Below are 11,702 nucleotides of genomic sequence, written 5' to 3'. Positions count from 1 at the left end.
CTCATCCAAGACTCGGACAAGCAGTCTGTCAACACAATGGCAGTGGAGGGCTTGAGGGGAGTGGTGGTGAGGTGGAGCTGGGTAGCATCAGTGTACATGTGAAATCTGATTTCGGATGAGGTCACCAAGGGGCAGCATGGAGATGAGAAATTGGAGGGTTATAGGGTTAACTACATGGCTAAGACATCAGATTAATAGGTAAGCATATTTCTGTGACGTGAAGTTGGTGGAAAGTAAGTTCAGCTAATACATCATTGCATTATGCAGTTTAATTACCGCCTCCCAATGTGCGCATGCGTATCGCCAACTGATTTTTGCTCTCGGCCATTCTTCACTCATGACTGACCCCATCTTAGCTTCATGGCCGTCAACTTTCTTATCACTTCTCGATATTTATTACAGAGGAAGCCTATTATTCTTTCTCGCTTCCATACTAATTCCAGAGGCTCTGGCACCAGGCCATCATAAAAATCCTCTTCGTCACTTCTTCCCAAACTTTGGTGCTAATCTCTGTGTCCCTTTGTGCTCGGAAACTGATTTAAATCCATTCACCCCTTTTAATACTGCTGTGATCCAGCTGAATATGATGCTGGCTATTCTACCCACAATACCTACTCTTACAGGTAGCAATGTTAACTAAGGTACGGCCTACAAAGGGTTAACACTTTAGCGAGCGACTGCGAAAAGGGGGCGGAGCCACCCCCGCACAATTCCACAGACTGCAGTTTCACAGGGAAATTGAAAACAAAACAGTACGCTGAAACAAGAACAGATCCCGGTGTAGCCTGTGCCAATGGTAGAAAAGGGATATCCTCTTTTCCTGTATTTATTCTTTTTCTCTCATCTCAACTTTCAATCTCTGATGTTGAATACTTAACCCAGTTTTTTACTGAATTAAAACCTTACTTCGGTGTAAGAAATGCTCCTTCCCAGGCTTGTATTGGTCCTCCTGTTGGGCCACCTTGTTTACTAGCTCTGGGGACGTGGGTTTGTGTCCCCCTACAGTGTTATCAATGTAATCACCCATTGGGCGGAGTCTTCACCCAAGCCTGGCACGGTGAAGATCTGGGAACAGCCTTGTGGGCTTTTAATTTCTTTCCCTTGTCCTTAATTCTTTTGTTACACTCGATGTGACTAGCCGAGGGTTCTTCACGTAACTGCATTATTGCCTCTGTCTATTGTTTAATGGCTGTCTTTAGCGCCTGACACTCCTCCTCCTGCACAATGTCCTTTAATTTATTACAATGTTTTGAGCACTGTTCTAGTTGTGTTATTAGTTCTTGACAGATTACACATAGCCCTTGCTTCTCCTTTTCTTTCATACTATCTCTTAGTTTCTTATTCTCATCTGAAAATGCCTTAGCAACGGCCGACAAACGTTGCACCACCGCTGCTTTGGTGTTATTTTTATAATTCTTTTGGGCATTAAAGAGCTCTTTCTCTCGTCCCTGAACCAACTTGCTCACTGGGTCGGTGTTTCCCATCATGCCCCTTACCGTCAGAGAGCCAATAGCGTGTATTTTTGTACATAAGTTCTTCATTCCTTTTACTTTTTATTAACTTCATCTTCAATTCCCATTCTTGAGTCCTCTCCAATACGCGTTGGCGTTGGCTCAGGAATGATCAGTTCCGGAGTCGCTGGTCAAATAACCACTGCTTAGGATCCTGCTACAGGTCACCAAAAGTGTTGTATAAATAGTAATTAACAGATTCTGAGGCCCGTGAGTAAGTGATTGATTGACAGATGTTTATTGAGAGCGCAGTAAGACTGCAAGTAAGTGATATACGCCTATAAACTCACAAGTAGAAGGTGTATTTGAGACATACAAACGATACCACTCATGGCAGTTTGCAGTGCTTGGACTGAAAGTGTGTTACTAATCATTCATATTTATACAGATTAGCAAACAGGCATAGCTGAACTGAGTTGTAGTAGTTCTGCCTTGGAACTCCCTCTCCACTGATGTCATTGCCTCCCTTGTTCGAACCATATCCGTAACACAAGATCCTTGGTCTCTTATCTCAAGATCTCTTAATCTTGTTTTCTTACATGGCTTCGATGAGTTCATTGTTGTACTTTCCTATTTTCCCTAAACTAGTTTGTCCGTTAGTAACATTAGTAATTCTCAAGCCATTCAACCATAATGCATTCTGCCAATGTCAAGTTATCCTGACTGAGCCGTGATCTGCCCACACCTCCTTACACTTCACAGCGACACCTTTTAGTTAGAAAAGGGATATCCATTCTTTTTATTAATCTTTTTGCACAAAAAAGGGTATTTGTATTGTTCGTGTGCCTATGAGTCTGGTAAATGCAATGAAAATGGATTTAAAATGATCTCTAACATGCGTACGTTTCGTCTGAACATGGGATGGGTGCCTTAACTACTTGGAACATGAACTTTGAGACGGTGTCATATTACTTGAAGGGAAGAAAATTGCAGGACTATGGGGAAAGATCAGGGGAGTGGGACTAATTGAATAGCTCTTTCAAAGAGCCGGCACAGGCACGATTGGCCGAATGGCCTCCTCTGAGCTGTATCATTCTATGATTCGATGCGTTCCTTTTTAAATTCAGATTATATTCTTAGTCAGCTGGAACTCCGATTAATATTTATCTTTTCCAACGTGTATGATACAACGTTATTTGGTATTTATGTAGTTTCTCACCGAGGTCACTCAGAACAAGGGAGAATATGAAACGCAATCACAAAGACAATGCAGTTCAATCAATATACCCACCAAATTTAGCCAAATGAGCTTTTTATACGTTGTATTATTTACACCCGTCACCTCTCGGTTCTTTAAATCGTTATTTCCATCGAGTGTTTGTCAGTTTTATGTAAATTTGCAAAAGGTTACAAAGAATGGGACCTCGCGACTTGGACGTTTTAAAAATTGTCATACACTCAGAGAGAATTACAGCAAGAAAAGAATAACATCATCTGAGACGGTGGAACAGTATTTTTATTGCACTGCAGTACTTCTAATGATACAGAGAAGGTGTCAAAACACTCTTGGGTTACACCCAGTGGATTGAAGCAAACACACTAACTGCATCGTTATTGTTCTGACTCGAAATACAGCAATAAAAATAAAAAACCTAACCTATAAAATCCAACTTTGTTCAAAGAAAGTTTACCAATGGTATAATAGAGGAATACATAAGATTCATGAATCAAGTACAGCTGGATCTCGCGATACTTGTTTGAAGCGGGTTTGCCTGAGTCTCGTGTTTAACCACACAGGAGTAAAGCTCGTGTGAGTTCCAGTCTGGAGCTCGCAAAGTCAGATAACTGCTCACACTGAACGTGTTGTCCGTCTCCTGCTGGACCCGACTGGTCTCAACACCATTCTCTCTGACACTGCCATCAACAGTCCAGTCAATCTCCACAGCGCCCGGGTTAAAACCGCTCACCAAACACACCAGCGTTGCCGTGTTCTTTTCTGTGATTTCAACTGATGAAGGCGGAAGAAGGGATACCGAGGGGACTCGTGGATCTAGAAAGAAAAGTAGAAACAATGAGGGACGATCCACTTTGAATTGGATGTAAAAAGTCGAAATTCAACGTTTTGCTATTTCAATGTTTTTAAACTCGGTACCATCGTACAAGCTTAAGAGTGTTGGAATGGGAGATTGATATTATTCTTTAACTAATCACCAAGGTGCACTAGATCTAGAAAACTATGTAACGAATTGAAGAAAAACCGAGGGCCCCGTGGATCTAGAAAAAAATTAAAACAGAACGACGTTTAACTTTTACTTGAACTACATCCTGAAGATCGTAGTGTTGCTTTATTTAAACTATCTTTTAATATGTAATTGAAACTTATTAAGAATATTACGATGCAAGTTTAATAACGCTCAACCGCGCCAATTTTCCTTGGATTATTACATAGAATTACATAGAATTTACAGCACAGAAACAGGCCATTCTGCCCAACTGGTCTATGCCAGTGTTTATGCTCCACGAGCTTCCTCCCACAGTACTTCATCTAACTCTATCTGCATATCTTTCTATTCCTTTTTCCCCTCTTGTACTTATCTAACTTATCTAAACGCATCCATCCTATTCGCTTCAACTACTCCAATAGGTAGCAAGTTCCACATTCTAACCACCCTAAGGAAAAAGAAGTTTCTCCTGATTTTTTTGTTGGATTTATTAGTGACTATCGTATATTTATGACCTTTAGTTTTGCCCCCCCCCCCTCCCACCGCCTCCAATTGGAAACATCTTCTCTACCTCTATCTTGTAAAACATTTTCACAATTTGAAAGACCCCTATTAGGTCACCCATGATCCTCTTTTCTAGAAAAAAAGAGCCCCAGCCTGTTCAATCATTCAGAGTCCCAGCCTGTTCAATCTTTTCAGTCAGTTATAATTTAAATGCTGAGACTACCATTGTACTCTGGCAGAGTCACGCTCGAGACACTGTTCGATGCAAACGCTGTTCGATGCAAACGCTATTCAATATTTAGCTATTGGCTGCCGAGTGACAAGAGGAACGGTCTGCTGCAGAAAGTTCAACTGCTTCTATTTCTTGATATTACCAAAAGAATAACGAGCCGCATTTATATAGCACCATATCAGGTCTCCCATATATTACTTTGAAGCGCAGTGATAGTAAACTTGAACAAAACATGAAGCTACAGACACCAGCATGTTTCTTTGGAGGCAATGTTTGAGGCGGGTGGGTTGTATTGGCTGTGATTTTCTGCTGTTCCTCGAATAATGCAACAGGTTAAGGTGCACATGAACGTAAAGGTGGGAGCCCTATTTACGATGCTATCTCAAGGAAGGCATTGTCGACAATGCCATTAAGGAGTGAAATCAGGAAGCACTTTTTCACACAAAGGGTAGTGGAAATTTGGAACTCTCTCCCCCCAAAAGACTGTGGATGCTGGGTCAATTGAAATTTTCAAGACTGAGATCACTACATGTTTGTAGGGTGAGGTTATCACGGGATATGGAACAGAGACGGGTAAATGGAGTTGAGGTACAGATCAGCCACGATCCAATAGAATGGTGGAATGGGATCAAGGGGCTCAATAGCCTACTCCCGCTCTTATGTTCTGATGTTACTCCCGATAAGGGGCTTAAATCCAAAGCGTTTTGATCCACACGCGAGAAAGTTATCAACTGAGCGAAACCAAACACGGAAGTGTAAATAGTGCTGAAGTGTAATCTCTTACTCTGTTAAAATTATTCTTGTAATTTAACTTGCACCAGATGTAACTTGAATGGAACAATTTGTAATGGAATGAAGCAAAACCTTTTTACAGCATGTAGTTAAATAGTCTAATCAAAATGCCGTTTAAGTCTCTTGGATTATTTGTTGGTTTACACATTTTTTTTCCTGTCAGAATTAAATCAATTGAAGAAACAGGAACAAAAATCCGAATTCTTACTCTGCGGTAGCATTCATACAAAATGAAACGTATTGGAAGGTATTGAGTCTTGTCAGTGGTTTTAATATCGGCGCTGGATCAATCACTGATGCATTACAATGTTTCAAATATAAGAAAAGAAAGGCGAGAAAAGAGCGTTGACCCCCTGGTTGCTGACGATATCCACTGATGCACCACCCTCCCGTACTGTTATCTTCTGGGGGAGGCAATACAGCGAAAAACACGTGGTCAAGCCCGGGAAAGCTCTGGGAAATTTCTCCTGGACTCTTGAAGGCAATCAAGCAAGCTCCAGGCGATCACAGTCACCCAGGACGCATCATTTGACCTACTTAAACTAATCTCTTTCCAGCCAATGTTTTCCAGTTTCCTGAAAAACATAGGACTTTACAAGACCGGAAATGACCATAAAGCCTTTCCGAAGGCGACAAACTTCTAATCACATTTTATGTATTATAACCTGAATAAAAAATACTTTCTTAAAATGTATAATTTATATTAAATTCTCGAACCCAATCATTATGTATTATAATTATTCGTTACTTACTAGGGAAATTATGAATTAATGACTATCGTGGAATACAATACTGAAAATGTCGCACTAACTGAACCATAAAGTTCAAAATCAGTGAGTTACCCCAGAAAGCACACACGCTCCAACTCTCTGATTTGGAATCTTTAATGGCACCGTGTCAGGGGAATTATAAAAGATTTTACATTAAAGTTTTCACTTAATGCGCCTTTTCCTGGTCTACGGGAGTCAATAATCACAGCGGGAAGGCAATGTAAGTCAGTCACCAGGGCCCGTTTCTGTTTTAAATGGCGCCTCATGCAGATTGACGAATGCTTTAAGAATATGTTTCAAATCAGCGAGACATTAGAATTAAACTAGTGCAGGCTCAATTGCACCGACCCAAAAAAAATATTCGGAAGATTTTAGCACTTCATCCATAATATTGCAATTGTTGTGCGACAGTCTCATGAGCATTTGACAAACAGAATTGAAACAAAACTCCCTCTATACACACCGAGAGAATCGGAGAATTATAAATGTATGTTCCAAAGCATTTTCACGACAACCAGATTAAGCCCAAAATTGAAAACTGGCATTTAAGAATCCCAGATATACATGGCGAAAAATGTACTTACTACCCAGATTCAACTTGGTTCCTTTGCCGAAAGTGAATCCACCTGCATTGCTATTCCAGGCACCACAGGAATAATCAGCGGCATCCCCGGATTGTACGTTTGTGATCGTTAAATGCATGACGTTGCTCGACGTATCCCTGGATCCAGTGAATCGATCAGGAATCCCCGAACCTCTGCTCGAATCATAGTCGTTCCAAACTAAGGCAGGGGCACCGCCGGGTTTCTGCCAGTACCAGCTCGTGTAGTAGCTGCCCATGCTGCCTCCAGACAGGGTACAGGTGATCTTGACGGTTTTCCCCAAAAAGTTGAGATGGATCCTGGCTGAGTCAACACGGTATCCGCGTTGGTACCTGGTGAAATGACAAGTTATTGATAAGTGACCCTCAGTAAAAGCGTGGAAAATAATTGTAATTCAGATTCGTGCAGCTCATGTACAGGACCCGAGCAGCGTAATATAAAGAGCAGGAATATTGAAGATTTTTACAGCCCTGTACTTACATTGCAAACAGTAGATCAGGGCGGCGAGAACACGAAGCCACTCACTCATTGTGTAGATTTTTAATCAAGGTCAAAACAAAATGTTTCCCTGCACGAACGTAATGATCGGGCTCCTTCTAAACCTCTCTTTAAGAACTTTCACACACGGGGATATAACCATGCATTTATGATTTATGCAAATTTCTATCACGTCGCAGCCTTTTATTGGCTCCTTGGAATTTGTCTGATTGACGTTTGCGTAAAGCGAATTAAAGCCAATCTTATTTTTGTCAATACTAAACTCATTCACGACATGCAGAAACTGCTGCGGTAAATTGCTTTGTCCATCTTAGCATGGAGGAGCTTAATAAGTTGATATGAAATTCCATTGGCTGCTATTTAACAGAGAAATTACAGAATTTAAAATGTGTTAAAATGACGACCAAATGAATTTCACGCAAACTTGAAAGGTAAATATAGCAACACTACACAGTGCAATTTGACCCCATATGTATTTGAAGAACTGAGAGAACAAGATTTTCATTGTTTAATCGAAAGAGAGTTTAAACTACAGTGATTCAGCCATTGCACCGAGAGACAACCTCGGGTTGCGAGCAGCGAGAGTGTGGCATGGCCGCATATCTCCTTATCCTTCTATGAACATAAGCCTTAATCATTTCGGTTTTCTTCCATTTTTAACATACATCGCCCACGAAGAAGTCATTTTTAAAATTCCACGAGGGCGATAAACAATACTTGATGACAATGATCCGTAACCTTGATCTCCCAAAATAGCTTTAGATAACTGCAGATTTTTATTTCATGTTTTAAAACAGAGTGCCTTTTGTTGAAGAGAGAATGACATCAATATTACCGTTTGTTATAGAGACCTTGGAATCGCCCAGAGGGTAGATTGCCCGACCCACACTCCCGGCGGGCGATGGTCTGCGAGCGCGAGCTGGTAAAATCTACTGCAGAGGCGCATTGAGGGTTAACTTGTTTCATTGCGCAGAAGAGCGTGAAATCTGTGAGACAACAGGTTCCGTTTATTTTGGGCACAAAGAATGACATTGAAATAAGTCATTGCATTTCGGGCCGTTAACCAGGGATGGGAATTTCATTCTACCCTTTACGCTGCTGCTCTTTCTGTGATGTAGGAAACAAAAGGGGCAAATCTCCAAATGGGAGCAACTCTTTAATTATCAGTGAACTCGAAAAACAGTTCACGGTAGCATTTCTTAATTATGTGGCAAGTTTTCAATATTTCACCTCATCGCCCTTTCGCTGTACAGGGAGAGTTTCCGCTGGTCGATACTAAGGACAGATAGATTAAATGGACTTCCCGTGTGGGAGCTGCACAGAAAAAGATATATTTTGGCTTTTTTTCCCAAATCTGTGCCGGGAGTTGGTTTTCAGTCGTGTATCTTTTAATAATTATCACAGGAGAAATATTATTCTTTTGTGAGTGGACGTTCGAGCCCGTTCAATATTCTGAAATGACATCGATCTAATAGTCAATGTGATAAATCAGACGGATTAAGGAAACCTCATCTCTGCAAAAGTTTGATTCGCTCCCCTGACACTTTATTCATTTTTGAAAAACCCTGCCACCGCCCCACACACACAGAACCCAACCTACCCCCACAGACACGCTCCACCCCTCCCTGACACACCCCACCCCACACCTCCTCCACACACACACCACCCCACAGCTCCCCACAAACACACTCCCCCACACTCACCCCACCACACACACTGACATCGCCCTCCCTGACATGCACACACACACATTCAGTTTCTTGGCGCTTTGTTTTTTTATTTTATCTTGTGCAACTCAATAAATTATTTGTACGAAAACATTTTAACTAACAGTAGCTCGACCATATAGGTAGTCTGAAATATTGAATGAACCTTGAACTGTACTGTTATATAGTGTATATATGATCATTTCGATCCCCTGAGGAGGCATGGAAGACGGCGTACTGGCACCTTAGGCCACCTAGTAGGACCTAGTCCAGTATAAAGGCAAATAAATCAATGCTGAGCATGTTACAAGAAAATTGCAGATGTTTATCTGACTGGAGAGAAGTATGCAGTGGGGTTCTCCAGGGGTCGGCATTAGGACCATAGCTTTTCTTGTTATATGTCTAAATGACCTGGACTTGGTTATAGGGAGTACAATTTAGAAGTTTACGCATGATACAAACGTGACAACGTAATACATAGCGAGGAGGATAGTCGCAGACTTCAGGAGGACAAAGTGGGGAAATGGGTCGACCCATGGCAGATGCAATTTAATGCGGCAAGTTGAAGTGATGCACTTTGGGAGGAACAACTTAGAAAGGCAGTATTATCTAAACGGTACTAGTTTGAAGGGGTTACAAGAGCAGAAGAGCTTATGGGTGCACATTCACAACTCTTTGAAGAAGGCATGACAATTGGATAAGGCGGTTAAGGAAACGTGTGGAATACTTGGTTTGTAAATAGGCGCATTGAATGCAAAAACAAGGAAGTCATGCTTTACAAATCCTTTACAAATACATACCGTTACAAATCACTGGTTAAGACTCAGCTGGAGTATTGTGTACAATTCTGGGCACCACACTTTAGGAAGGATGTGAAGGCCTTAGACAGAGTGCAGAAGAGATTTACTAGAATGATTCCAGGGATGAGGGACTTTAGTTACGAGGATAGACTGGAGAGGCTGGGGTTGTTCTCCTTTGAGTAGAGAAGGTTGCGAGGAGATTTGATACAGATATTCAAGATCATGAAGGGTCTAGACAAAGTAGATAGAGCGAAACTGTTCCTATTGGCGGAAGGGTCAAGAACCAGAGGTCATAGATTTAATGTGATTGGCAAAATAACCAAAGGTGACATGAGGCAAAACGTTTTTTACACAGCGAGTGGTTAGTTTCTGGAATGCACTGCACGAGGGGGTGTTGGAGGCAGAGTCAAGCCTGGCCTTCAAAAGGGAACTGAGTCAGTAATAATCATTAACACTGATCGATTTTCTGCATAAAATAATAATAAACATCAGTGATTGGCCGGATGTCTAATTTTTTTAACAGTAACTAGGTCGTTATCTTCCTATCCGATCTGATGTGTGAATCATATCTCGGAATAGATTTTCAGATTTTCGTAACTGACTTTATACTCACCCCATTGCGCTTTGCTCCCGGCTCTACGATTTGTGACAGTGAGAGGATTAATGCGGATACCCTATCGCTATTTTAATGTGGTTGTTCAGCTATCTCAAGGTGAAATCACAGACTCATACATCATAGCAGGGGGCCATTTGGCCCATCATACCTGTGCTGGCTCTTTAAAAGAGCTATCCAATTAGTCCCACACCCCTACTCTTTCCCCACAGGCCTTCAATTTTTCCCCTTCGAGTATTTATCCAATTCCCTTTCGAAAGTAACTATTGAATGTGCTTCCACCACCCTTTCAGGCAGTGCATTCCAGGGATACTATGGGCGAACGTGAAACATATAAAAAGAAAAAGGCGCTGTTATAGTATTAGCTGTTTCATTAAATTGCATCTCTGGCACAGATTACCGTCCAAACCAGTGCAAAAGGAATTCACTGTCAAACCCGTGACATTTACGCAATAATTTAAATTGATAGTAAAACCTGTTCAATAATCCGACGGGACTCCAAACATTTCAGTACCACAAAGTTCAGCTAAACTCCCGGTGTTGCAGGGGGAGGGGGTTATAACAAGTGTGATAATAAGGATTGGTAGCTCTTGTCAGGACTACTCGCTTTTTCAGCCTCCTAATTATAATGTAAAGAAAACAAGGCGAGGTTGTAGGTTGCACGGCGAACATCTGAGAATGGCAATAGCTTGTTAAACCGACCGGGGCAAACTTGGTATTGGTGCAACGTGCCGCTGTAGCTGACACCGCACCTCAATACAGAACTATTTGTAGCGGCCCAGTCTCTGGTAAGCAATTGTACGATTGAAAACAATATTAATGTTTCAGCATTCTCTTCGCGGATTTTCATTGCATAAACCATTTTACCGAGGATTTGTCAATGGCAACTGGTGCTTGTAACACATGGTCGGTGCGAATGGTCATTTAAAGAGACAGGAGATTATGACAGTCCGGCTTTAACATTCTTACACTGGGTTATCTTTCATTGTTACTATTTTAGAAAGATTTAAAGTTAATATTATTGGCAATATTTTCATACTGAGGTTATTGTTGGGAAATTGTTATATAACATTGATGTAATTCTTTACAATACTTGTAGCTATTTGTTGAAAACTGTTCGACTTTAACGTAACGTAGCTTTTATGATACATTGACCCCGGAGATGTCTCTAAACAGCGTATTTCGAGTTCAGTAGAATTACTCCGACAGTCTTTTGAAGTTTTACACACTTTAGTCACCGTCGGACAGGGACCGGGATCCTTGTGGAAACGACGAACCGAACAGAGCGGCATTCATTGGACACCAGCCCAAATGTTTATTATCATTTTCTGACCACATTCTTTCACAAAGTAGACGAGGGAAAAAGGAATAGAAGGATATGTTGATAGGATAAGATGGAGTAGGGTGGGAGGAGGCTCGTGTGGCGCATAAACACCTGCATGGACCAGTTGGGCCGAATGGCCTGTATCAATGCTGTAAATTCTATATCATTCTATGTATGTAATCTCTTCT

At 41.4% G+C, this 11,702-nt stretch overlaps 1 pseudogene; it reads right to left on the bottom strand.

The window, feature by feature from the left end:
* Positions 1-2,949: 2,949 nt before the first annotated feature.
* On the bottom strand, positions 2,950-7,183 carry LOC137341998 (immunoglobulin lambda-1 light chain-like; annotated as a pseudogene).
* Positions 7,184-11,702: the final 4,519 nt, after the last annotated feature.

The sequence above is a fragment of the Heptranchias perlo genome, chromosome 25 (assembly GCF_035084215.1).
Source record: "Heptranchias perlo isolate sHepPer1 chromosome 25, sHepPer1.hap1, whole genome shotgun sequence".
Classification (NCBI taxonomy): Eukaryota; Metazoa; Chordata; class Chondrichthyes; order Hexanchiformes; family Hexanchidae; genus Heptranchias; species Heptranchias perlo.
This window is presented reverse-complemented; position numbering and strand designations above follow the sequence as displayed.